Raw genomic sequence first — 12,981 nt, 5'->3', positions numbered from 1 at the left:
TATGAAGTTGTGGACAGTACTGCTTATGTCTGTAATACGGGAATTGCCTTTCCCATGTCAGCCAGTAATCTTATTACAATAATTAATTAATCTTATTGCAAGCAGAACTCTTATGGCATCTAAAGGTCAAAAGGAAGTTTTCTAATATCAACTTTGCTTCTGTAGTCCTTGTAAGACACAATGCAGCATGCAGAGTCAAAGTTTCACACTGTTTCTGCCTCACAGTATGGTTCTATAGCAATGTCTAGCTCTTCCATTATGCTTTCCATCACTAGAAATGTTCTGTAAAGGAGCTTATTTTTTTGTACTGAATTTACAGATGAAGAAAGGAATGTAACAATAACATAAATACATTGTTTAATTTTTATAGGTCATCCAACTAACTGCCTCAAAATTGCACCCTGGTCACCAAGTCACCGTGGTGTGATCTAACTACATAATAGAGCACTGCCTGCGTGTACCCAGCCAGAGTGGTACACCTGTTGTTTGTATGGGAAGTTGTATATCATGAAACATCCTGTAGCCATGCTCAGGGAGAGATTGTTTACATTGAACACAAAGGGTAACATCATAAGCTTTAAGCAATTTTAAGAGCTGTTGACTTGTACATGTATATAAAAGGTACTAGTATAGAACCTGTGCTTCTTTACTTGGCTAAAAGTTAGGCTGTTCCTAAGATTTCAAGGCAGGAGGAGTTTCTGATCTGTTCAGACCTTTCTGTGTGGCTGAAAAGCATCCTCTGGTTTCCTGACTAGCCTCCTCTGTTCTGTCTCCCCCCCACAAATTAATCTCCACAGACACTCTTGTATCCTGACCTAAGGTCACAACTCTCCCCATTTCCAAGATCCCTTCATCTAGGTGAACTCTGTCCCTGAGAACAGCTCTACACTAATTCTTTACCATGTTCCTATTTCTTTGTACTAAGAAGTTGACATTTTCTGATATATTACATCATCCTTCCTAAAAGAGTACAGGGAAATATTGGAGCATCTCAAATAGCTCAAGATGCTGACTGTTGGTTATCATTAATATATTAGTCTCCAGCCATTTCTGCCTACAGAAGCCCATGAACACATCCTGAATAGCAAAACATTACATAAAGATACTTTCTTTTGTATAGCTCTGAACATTCTCCACTCAACACAACACACCAAATCAGATTAAATGAATAAAAACTTACAGAAAATATAAAAGCTTGCAACTGCTTTTTCAGTGAGTCTTAAAAAACTAAGCAATGTAAGTGATGCACAAAGAAATCACAGCTGAGAACAAATTAAAAAATAGGGAAGACACAAAACCAACAGAAGACTAAAACCACCCAGGAATTCCGTTCAAGAAATCACTGCAGATTGTGAAGGAGGCAGAGTGCATGATTCATGAGAGGAAACCATTATGAATTAGTTCTGATTATACAGAAATTAGCATGAGATTAGTAGTTTTGCACGAGCAGGACCAAACCCTGTCTAAGTGGGTAGTGAATGAAAACAAGAGATCTGGTACTGAACTGGTGGCAGTTTACATCCTCTCATGCTCAATGCCTGCATTCAGATATTATGGCATACATAGATGCAAAATAACAAAAGCTCATGGTTTAATAGCTCTATAAAAAGTTGCCAGGTTCCTGGAAGGCAATTTAACATCAAAGTTTTTTTGTCCCTATAGGGAAAAAAATCTAGTAATTTCTTAATACAATTTGAGGAATTTCTCTAATTTCACAAACTACACTTGCATATAAATGTATTGAAAGAGACTGTAAAGCTCAGAAATGATCTGCAAGTAAAAAAATCTATATGAACTTTATCATGCTGACATTTCACTGAAGATGAGATTATTTTCACTGATCTTAACAGGAGCTAAGAAAAAGCTAAAATATGAAGTGATCATAGCTGTTTATACTCAGCAATAAAGATGAAAAAGCACCTCTGAGTTGTCTACTAATAGCTAATAACACTATGGACACAAAACTCATGGAAAAACCAACAACCAAACAAACTCAAAAGTTCACAGAAATCCAGATCCCTGACTGCCCATGGAAATGCCAAATAACATGTTTGCTGAAATGCAATAGTAATAGGTATTTGTGCACTGTCAAGTATTAGTCAAGACAGGGACACAGGTGTTGCATCTTGAAAAACGATTTTGTTTGAAGGTGCACAGATTATTCAAAGGCCACTGAAAACAGGAAATTACTGCTGTCATGGGACTTCAGAATAGGGGTGAACATACTGTGCCTCACCAACTCAAATAGTAACAGAGGTGATTTAAACCTGTATTATCTTGTCAAAACAACTGTGAATGCAAGGATTCTTAAGATCAAAGGATCAAATATATATGAGATCTGCAAAAGTGCTTCCAGAGTTCAGTGCCCTTCTAAGACCTCAGGTGGAAAGCTCAAGTGACAAATGGAAACCAAAGGCTTTAAAGTCCTTAGCAAATACTAAGTATCACTTCATAATTGAAATGCATGTGGGAAAAACTACTTTGACACAATGGATGGCAGATGATGGAACAAAAGATCTTAAGGGTTGAATACAAGACCTTGGGGCCTCTAGTCTATCCAAAGACTCAATGACAGATCTAAAAACTGTAACTTCATTCAGGTTACCGGACGCTCCATAAACAGAGTTGAGCAGACGAAACCAGAGAATCAAGGGGAAGTATTACAGTGATGCAGGAAACCCAGTGGAAAAGTAATCTTTTAAAACTCATGGGAAACAAAAAACTACGTGTAACTATATATATTGTATAACAGAGGAGGATTAGGTGAAAGACAAGGAATAATCCTCTCATGCCAGGAAAATGCAGTCATCTAATTCAAACTCCTGATCCAGAAGAAAATATTTTGGTTTATTTGCAAGTGTTTTAGCTTACGTGTTGTCATGAGGAGACGACAGCAGATTATAATTAATGTTGCTATGCAGGACATGTAGCCTGATCACTATCACAAGAGAGATATCACCACAAAAAACTGTTATGTTATAGGAAAAATTCCTGCCTGAATAAGTAGGGATAGTTTTCTTTTTCAACAGTTTCAGAAGCCTGTGATTTTGCAGAAATGAATACAGTTGGGCTCTGTTCTAATGAAAGTCTCCAGGCATTTGTGCAGTGGAAATATAGAAATAACAGGAAATCAGTACCTCATCTTGATATTAAGGAGATTTGCTCATTTACTGGCATTGTTTCGTATCAGATGAGAAATAGGAAAAAGATTATGAACATGAGCTGTAGATTCCCATTGCAATTTTTCTAACAGTAGAAGGGTACTATTAGCATCACTACATTTTGACTGTGTCCACCTATGTTTTGGCTTCAGTTTCAAATGGATATTGTGTTTTGCCTTGCTTTGTCTTCTAAACCAGACTTCAACGTTGATGTGTCCCACAGATTCTGGCTTCCACCTCAAAGAGCTGCACTTCAGTGGATGTCAAAGATCCTCCTACAAATTTTATAGATAACACTCAGGAGAAAGGGATTATACAAATATATTATATAATCACTGTAACTTTTTATTATAGACTTGATAGCAAGAAGAACCGACTACTACATCTCTTCTTAAAAGGGAGGTGCAATAGATTATCAGCATGTCTCAACAGAATGTTTCAAAATATTAGCATACTCTAAGTGCAAGAGAAACCTGATGAAAGTGCAAGAGAGCTACTCACACACACTGCTGCAAATTCTTCCCAAACTCAGCTGTAGTTCAGTTTTCATAAGGGAAGACCCTAATGATGCACAATGTTTGTTACCATGCTGCCATGGACACCTAGTAAGGAACATGCTACAACCAAAGTCAAATTACACAAAACTTGGCATGGGCCCTCTGTTGGACAAACAAACAAGGGTCCTCTGCCAAATATGTTGGTGGATGAAATAAACTGTGCTCATGAAGGAGGAAAGAATGTCACATTCTTTGTGCTGAATTTCTTTCTAATCCCATGCATTCACAGTGAAGCCCAAACTTAGAAGGTACTCCATCTGCTGGAGATAATGCCAGGGACAGATAGCCCAGCCTCTCCAAATGGCCATTCCCACATTTGCCACATTCACCACATTCCCAATGTACCATTAAGGAATTGTTACGTGGCTTCTCTCCTAGGTTTGTAAATTCCTATCTTATCAGCTGTCTTGGGTGTCAGAGCAACCTTTGAGCCACATGGTTATTATGAATATTAGTATTAAGACTTTTCCTGATTGGAAACTGATTAGTTAACAGGCAGACAACAACCATGTAGGATTAGGAGTGTACAGTGGACTGCCTGACCAAGGTGACCACAGGGACAATGAAGTGAAGAGCTTCTCAGACATGTGGAAAGGACAAGAAACTTAAATAATAATGAAAAGTTCAGTTAGCTCTAAAATATCATCTCTGGACATGGTCCTAGGAATAAAGGTTTAGATTTAAAAGCATAACTTTATAAACAAGTGAAGACTTGTTGGAATGACTGGTTTAGATCACTTAAAGAATTGATATTGAAGGAATTAGAAAAAGCAGGTTTAATATAAATTTAATGAAAGCACGACTTAACAAAAGGTTCACTCTATTACTTGCTACATGGATGAAACATACAAAGGAAAATCAGATTATAATCAATTTAGAATGGTTTACAGGGAGACCAGAGATGCAAAAGGGTAAAGGAGACTCTTCCACTGAATCATGAGGTTCAGAGGGGAGCCCTTGCTTCCTAAACTCCTGATGGAGTCTAAGTACAGCTACTTAGGTCCAATCTTAGTCTCACACTGTGTCAGTGGTTTATATTTAAAGGATTTAGCAGCACTTAATCAAGGATTAATTGAACGTTTACAAAGTGACTCAATAGGATTTACTACCTACTACTAACCACAACAGTGACTTATTATAGATCTGAGGTGGCAACATTCATACTATACTTGCTATAGGGTATTTAAATCAATTCACACACACATGCACCCAGGCACAAAAATATATATATATAAATATATAAGGATATACCTGTTAAAAACTCCCTTTGAAATGCTCATATCAAATGCATTGTTATTTCTCAGTGGACAAGGGTTGAGCCTTGAGGACTGGTTGGGAGTATCAGCCCGGGACCTGTCTTCAACTTTCAGTGGCAGTCCTTCGAGTATTGTAAACGTGAGAGTTGGTGAGCTCAGAGATGTGTCCCACTCAGAGGGAGATGCTGGTCACAGTCCACTGTGCCTCGGGAAAACTCAAAGGGTGTCCCCTAGAACCACTGTTTATAGGCTCCCAAAACAATTTGCTTTAGTTATCAGTAAATTTCTATCCTGGCCTCAATACAGGTCAATAATTACTGTAATATTCAAAAGTCAGTCACAATGGTACCATTCCACTCAGGCTACAAATCGGGTACAGAATGACCCAAGGCTGTCATGGGGTGATGGATTATCTCTTTTCTCCCACTGTAGTCAGGCAACAGGAGTACCTGGTAAGATCAGTGCTGCCCCCACCTTAGCCCTGTAACAGTTCCTGCTGTGGTCAATGGACACTTCTCACAACTTAGGCCAAGGCCTAATGAGAATTCCTGAGATTGTAGAGCGGCCCCAAGGAGGGAGAAAAAGAATACACCACCACATCTCTAAACAGATAGCTATGCACAAGAGGAAGAACAACTATTGATATTGGCCTGGATGATGGGAACAGAATCATAGAATCATAAATGTAACTATGAAAAAGTCTTAGAGTAACAATTGTATTCAGAGGTCTTGCAGAAATAACAAAAGGAGGAAAATCCTGCACCTAAAAAAAACCCCCCAAAAACCCCAATGAAGAGCACTTTAAAGATGACTAAAGGGTAGAATGGAGGCAAAATGCAGACTATATTAAGGACACCATACTTGAAGTTCAGAGTGACTGCAAGCCACCTGTGAGTAGTAGCTTTTGAATTATTGAAAAGGCCAACATGGGTAAAGAGCAAGATAAAGGAGAGTTTTGAATCCCTCATGACATCCGTCGTGGCTGTTTACCCTGGAGAACAGATAGCTCAGGGTGGATCTTGTCAGTGTGGATTGACACCTGATGGGAGTGAAGAAGATAGAGCCAGACTCCCCTCAGCAGTACCTAGCAACAGGACAAGTGGCAATGAACAGTAATTAAAATGCAAGAAATTCTCTCCTTCTGCTCTGGGATCCTCTTTTAAAAATATCCTAAAAGTACATTTGTGATGAAGACCACTGACCTGGCTGCTACCACCCCAGAATGAATGGGAGGGCAGGATTTCGAACAGACAAATACTGTTTAAACTGTAGGAGTAAAAGGACAGGAATAAATAGACAAAGGAAGGATTTAGGAAACATTATAATGTACAGATCTATGAAAATCTCAGCTCAGGGCTTATTGGTAACCATTAAAACAAACAGACTACTAGAAAATATTTAAAAACTCTCATAGAATAAACCAGAAACATCTTATTTTCAGCCCCAAGAGCACTAATTTTTTCTGTACTTTCTCTAGTTTAGTCTTTTCATCTGAAAAATGATACATCAGGAAAGCAACTGTACAGCAAAGAGAAAAGATGATAATTAAAGTTTTAATGACTTCCATATGAGGAACCATTAAACAGATCATGATTCCTCTGGCTGAAAAAATTAGAACTATGGGACGGTATGCTGGAGAGCTACAAAACAATGTGTGGTACAGACTAAGCAAATAGACAGTTGCTCACAGTTGTGCCTAATCTGAGATGGGAAATCAAATGAAGGAAGTAGGCAGAAAGAATAAAACAAAATAAGGATGTATATGCAGTTAATCTGTGCAACTCTGCCACAGAAGGCTCTATGTTCTCTTTTGGGTTAAAAATACATGGATGAGAAATTACTTTCTATGAAGAGAAATACTGCTATTCTTTAAGAGAAATATAGCTACTATATATGAAGACACTGTCACAATGGGCTCAAAAAGGCCTGGGTCACAAGTTGCTCAAGTCTGCAGTAACATTCTTGGCAAGTGCTATTTCATGCTTGTCCTGTCTGTATGCTGTTGTCTAAGCAAAGCTAATGTCACTGGTGACAGATGGAGTTTTCTCTGACCTGATAAAACTGGTTGCCATAGTAGGCCCTGATTTGCCCCATATGAATTTACATTTCTGTGTGCATGTCTTCCAAAGATCATTATAGATTTAATACAAATTGTTTTTCAGCTTACTTGGCAATTCCTGCCTTGATATTATATCTCTGTCCTTTGCCCACCAGATTCTCTGATTTACCAGAATTGCTTCACACAATGTTGTGCAAAGAGCAGGATACTGATGGCAGTGGTTAGTCAATCCACCCTGGCCTGTTCTCACAGCTAATCCTGCAGGCACGTGCAATCTAATGCTGGATGAGGTATGTTATCCCTTCAGAGGGGATTATAGATAAGATGGTCTCACAGCAGGAAAGGGGTTATTCCTTCCCTCCCCCCTTAACATTAACCATATTAAGTACTGAAAACAACTGGAGAAGGAGAAATAAGTTCTTTATTAAATGCAAACTCACTCCATTCCATACTTCCCCCCCTTGAAATGATAACTTAAAGTATATCCTCTTTGAAAACAGGAAGAGATCTTTCAGAACAGCTTTCTGAGAAGGAACCTGAGTTGTTTTGCTTGTGAGAAATACAGACCTTGCTTAATAAGAAAGGTACTGCACACAGATGCATGGCTACTGTGTCTCCTGTAGCAGGTTTATAGTATTCCTAAAAATCCATCTTTAGCTGTCCCTCCATCATAGGAAGTCCAAAGAAAATCCTTGAGTGGTTTTTGAAAAACTGAGACACCAACGTGGAAATAGTAAGATCTGGACATGTATTAGTAGTTTTTATTTCATTAAGATTGAGAGGAAACACTTCCTATTAACTTGGTCTGCCAGATAATCTGTGATTTCTGGTTGAGGGGATTGATTTGTTCACAGATGGCACCAAGTTGGGTGGGAGTGTTGATCTGCTGGGGGGCAGGAAGGCTCTGTAGGGAGATCTGGACAGGCTGTGACATGACCTCAGACTCTGCCAGGGAAGGTTTAGCTTGGACATAAGGAGGAATTTCTTCACAGAAAGGGTTGTTAAACACTGGAATGGGCTGCCCAGGGAGGTGGTAGAGTCCCCATCCCTGGAGGTATTTAAGGAAGACTGGATGTAGCACTCAGTGCCATGGTCTAGTTCACAAGGTGGTGATCACTCAAAGGTTGGACTCAATGATCTCAGAGGTCTTTTCCAATGTAAGTGATTCTGTGATGAGTGGTAAATATATTATAGATTGTGCTCCACTGGATACAATTACACTTGCTATTCACAAGACAAATTGACAGCACTCACAGTTCAGTATGTACATGAAGTGCACATGAAGTGCAACTGTGGGAAAACTTTAACATCCAAACTTTGTTGTTCTTATTGTGTCCTTTGAAATCTGTTGTCTTACCATTTTTATTGTTGATGTACAGTAGACGGTAGATTTAGTTCAGATATCAAAGCTGTTTTCTTATTGTTTAAAATGTAAGTAATGTTTCGTAAGGAATCTAACATTCCTAAACAGTAATCTACTTCTCTATCATTATTGTTTAGAGATTTCAATGGTTGCTTTAGAGACATTTAAAAAATAGTATCTAGGTCTTCCAGTATTAAAAGCTGTCCTTGGTATAAGGTTCATTACACAATGCAGAAAGATAAATTGTTGGTTTTAAGATTACTGCTTGCATTACTTAGGATTAAACGATTAGCCAATTTATCTGAACAAAATTTTATGTAAGTAGGAGGTGGCTAGCCTTTTTCATCATTTTCCAGCAGAGAAGCAAGATGTGGTGTCTCATAAGTTATACCTTGTTTCCAGCAAAATAAAATTCCAAAGCATGTAATAAGTTTTTTATATTATTTTCATCAATCACATTATTCTAGCACAAAACCAGCAATCTACTCATGGTCATTATGCAAGTCTCAGTTAATGATCTTCAAAATATATGTTGGTTTTCCCTGAAAAATACTGGCATATCATTCTCATATACAACCATGGCTCTTTCAGTGGCTGAAACAATATTTTTCTTTTGTTCTTCCCCAAACAGCCAATTCCAGTCACAGCCCCAATGCTTTTTTCGACTGTGTTGACTATAAGCAATGTATTTTAATTGCCCAGAGCTAATGCGCTTATAGTCTTAAATCCCCCTTACTGTTCACAGAAACCAAGCAGACACTGAGAAGATCAACAGACGGGAGTGCCCAACTCTGGCTGCTGTTGAAAGGGGGGAGAGAAAGATTATTGTGTAGTTTCTTCATAAAAATAGGGTAGATTCTTTAGAAAAGGAGTGGCCAGACATAGCAGAATCATTTACATTGCAGTGTGGTCTCCAGAAGAATCCTGCCCAGAGTTCTGGGACTGCTGCAGCACTTTCACTCCTCGCTTTTATTAATTGAATGTAAAATCATATAGATATGCTGAGTGTATTTAAGGATGTCACACAGAAAAGGAACCTCCCTTAATATGACACATACAGTAGTGCCAGTTTTACAAACCTTGCAAATTACTTCATGAAGCAGCAAAAAAGAATGAGCCTGTATATGTGTGTCATCTCTGCTGGGAGGGACGGGTGAGTTTAGCAATCATGCTTGTTTCACTGTGAATCATAACTCCTGACTCACTGCCACAACAACATATAGGTCAGCCTCACAATGTGGAAACGGGACAGCAGGATTAGTCTTTGCAGCAGGAGACCTGTAAATTGCTGTCAACTCCTCTCTGAAGTGGCTGAGCTTCTCAGCTTCTGCTGGACACTGTGCATGATTGGCCTAACTGAGAAAGTCTTTGAGAACGCCAATGAATTAAGGACTTTGACACCTAGAGAGGTGCATGCTCCTGAGACTTATGCGTACCTAGACAGCCCAAACAGAACCTATACATTTCAAGGCCTGTTTTCACTTGTGATGGCATAGAGAGACAGGAGGATAGCCATGTAGTTGAGGGGACACTCCCCCATCGTGAATTTCAGAGCTCATGCTAAACAAAGCAGTGCTGGCAGCTTAGTTCCCTTGACCCGTTGTTGTTTCTGCAGTCTTCTATAGCAAATACCATTATCCCCACATTTAAGCTGTGGAAGTAAGGCAGATGGTTCAAGTGTAATTACCAAAGGCTCCCAGGTGTCTTTCAGATACAGAATGAGACTGAGAGAGCTCTTTATTGTTTATTCCAGGTTGTCTCTCATGGTAATGACTGATTATTACTGACACACTCATCTCTGTTGCCAAGGTTACCCTGCAGCTGGTTCAGCAGGAACAAACTGGATGGAGGTCCTTCTCACCTTTACTCTCAGTGCTGTGTAAGGACACTGCAGTATGCAACTGCTCTACAGTCCCTTGAGGGTACATGAAGTGCAATGGTCCTTTCATTATAGATCCCAGCCCTAAGGGAGTGACTATAAATAGTTTCCCATCTTTTGAGAAAGGTAATCACAGTTACTCAGTCCCAATGACCTGTTTCCATAGTTAAGTATATAGCTAAGTCTGTAACACAGTGGACAGAGAATTTTAGTAGTGAGAGTACAGAATATAATTGTCAAGATGTCTTTCCTTCTTTGTCACATCCCTGAAGTAGTTAAAAGCTCAGGAAGACTGATTGCATACATTTGCATTTGCACAAGCTGAGATGGACCTGACATTTTTCTACTTGTCTGAGCCCTGTATCAAACCAGGAACCAGGCAGACTTCATACAAGAGTGTAAAGCATGAGGGGAAACTCTGAAGTGCAAAGTTGATGTCTGTCTGTCTGTCTCGGTCTCTCTCTCTCCCCGTAGCAGTGACCTGCCTTGGAATCAGTTATGCTAGTTTTCCACCATCAGACTGCTTCCCTTAGCAGTGTATGTAGAAAAAGGAAAGTATATATGCATAATTATTTATAAATATTATATAAATTGATCTGGTTCGCGCCATTCTGTCAGAAATGAAGAGATCACTGAGAAGAAATCAAGAGGAAACAACATAGCATAGAAAGGAAGACTGATTATCAGGGAGGGCTAACCCCACTGCTATGGCTTCATCCTCCCACATCTGAGGTCAGGATCAAATGGAACAATGAATGGTACAAAGAGAAACCCTCCCAGCCTTATTCAAGGGATTGGGCTAGCTGTTAGGAGTAAGCAAGGACTTCTGATGAGTACTGAAAAGCAGGCAAGGAAAAAGGCACCCATGAATTACAACAGGTTAGATGTCTCTCCCAGTTCAGAGATGGCTTCAATGAAGAAACTATACAAAAGTTTGTTGAAAGATGTCCTTATCATTGTACATCTTTCAATGAATAAATAATATTCTTGTTTTGAAGGACTGAGACACCTTAATTCTCCAATGGCTGGTTCCCGCAATAGGCCTGGTTTTCCAGAGTTAAAATAGATGCAGACAGCAAACAGGCTGAGTGCAGCACTCAGATCCAATCCCAAAGTGAAAGGACTACATAGTTCCACCTGAAGGAGGACAACCTGGAGAAATACCTGTTCTCAAAGAGCATGCCTAAGAAGGTCTAAAACATCACATCCATAAGCATGAGTTATGGAATTGTTCATTTAGGGCAGGTTTTCCCTCTTCTCTTGCATCTGCTCATCATTAAAGTCAAAGATATGAATGCCATCCTGACCAATCCTTCATTCTGAGTGAGATATAGGATTATGATCTGAATCAGGACTAATATCCAGATCGAATAGTTTAATTATATGGCTGCAGTGGAAAAAAAATCAAATCCCAGAATACAAATACTCTCTGACTTCAAGAGATTCAGTAGCCTTAGTGGAATACTTTGCTGTTTGGATATACCTTCCAAATTCAAATCCTCATCCTGATCCACGCTAAGATCCCACAGTTCCTGTACACTTCAACAAAAACTAGGGAGTATAGACATTCTGCTTACTTGCGTGACTGCAAAGCACAATCCAAACTACAAAAACTGTCACACCTTCAACAATTTCAGATTATTCATTGCAAACAGGCACAGTGCTGTTGTAAACACAGCCAGCCATTTGCACATTTAATTATAGAATATGTCTCCAGAGTTTAATAGGATAATTACTGTTATTGTACTCATCCTGGGACTTCTTTTTCTGAGGTAACAGTGTCAGGAGGCCAGATCCTGAAAGTGGAAGGAGCCCAGCAACAGAGGTTTACCACAAAAACACAAGAACAGTGTTATGATCCAGTTTTAAGGTTCTTAGAAATGCCTCTGCCCGAATTAAGGTGCAAACGAGACCATATGCCAGTGACAACAGTAAGGGTTTTATTTGATGGTAAATATGAGAGAGAGAGAGAGAGAGAGAGAGAGAGAGAGAGAAAGAAAGAAAGGAAGGAAGGAAGGAAGAAGAAGATAGGTGGGGGGGACAGAAAGAGTGACAGGGACAGAATAAGGAAAATATCACCACTCTGTGGATCCCAACAATGTTCATTGATCCTCTCCAGCTAGTCTTCTTGGTGGTGAAGGTCCCCCCAAAAGGTACAGAATCCGATGGGTATGTATGCTCAGGCTAGGTGGGCATGTCCCCTGGAGGTGGGGGGCTGTCTCACAGCAGACTCTGGGTCTGTTGCATCACGTGCAGACCTGTGGGGAAAATCCTCTCACATAAATGTCCTGTGGATGTGCCCTGTGGGGTTGGGGCTTCCACAGCTGGGCTGGTTTGTGTAATCGGAGGATGGGTGTTTATTGCCTCTCACCAGAGGTTGCACCATGCACCCAAAACCTCCTCCTCCCCCCTCAGCTGGGGGGAGTCTGTGTAAACCTGGCTTCTGTGAGCTGTGCTCTCCCCCCACCCCAAACTCAGCTGGGGACAGTTGTAGCTGGTGGCTTTGGCCTTTTGTGGATGCACACCTTTCCCTCAGCCTGAGATGATTGAACAATGCGTTTCCCTTTATCTAATCAACAATTTGACCTTCAGTTCAAAGTCCCACTCTTCAGGGAGGCTTCTTCGGTTGTAGCTTCTTTATAATGAGCAAAGCTTTATATCAATGTTTGAGGTATGAACTATTTTCAGTCTCTGACAAACAGTATC

The sequence above is a fragment of the Corvus cornix genome, chromosome 2 (genome assembly GCF_000738735.6).
Source record: "Corvus cornix cornix isolate S_Up_H32 chromosome 2, ASM73873v5, whole genome shotgun sequence".
Classification (NCBI taxonomy): domain Eukaryota; kingdom Metazoa; phylum Chordata; class Aves; order Passeriformes; family Corvidae; genus Corvus; species Corvus cornix.
This window is presented reverse-complemented; position numbering follows the sequence as displayed.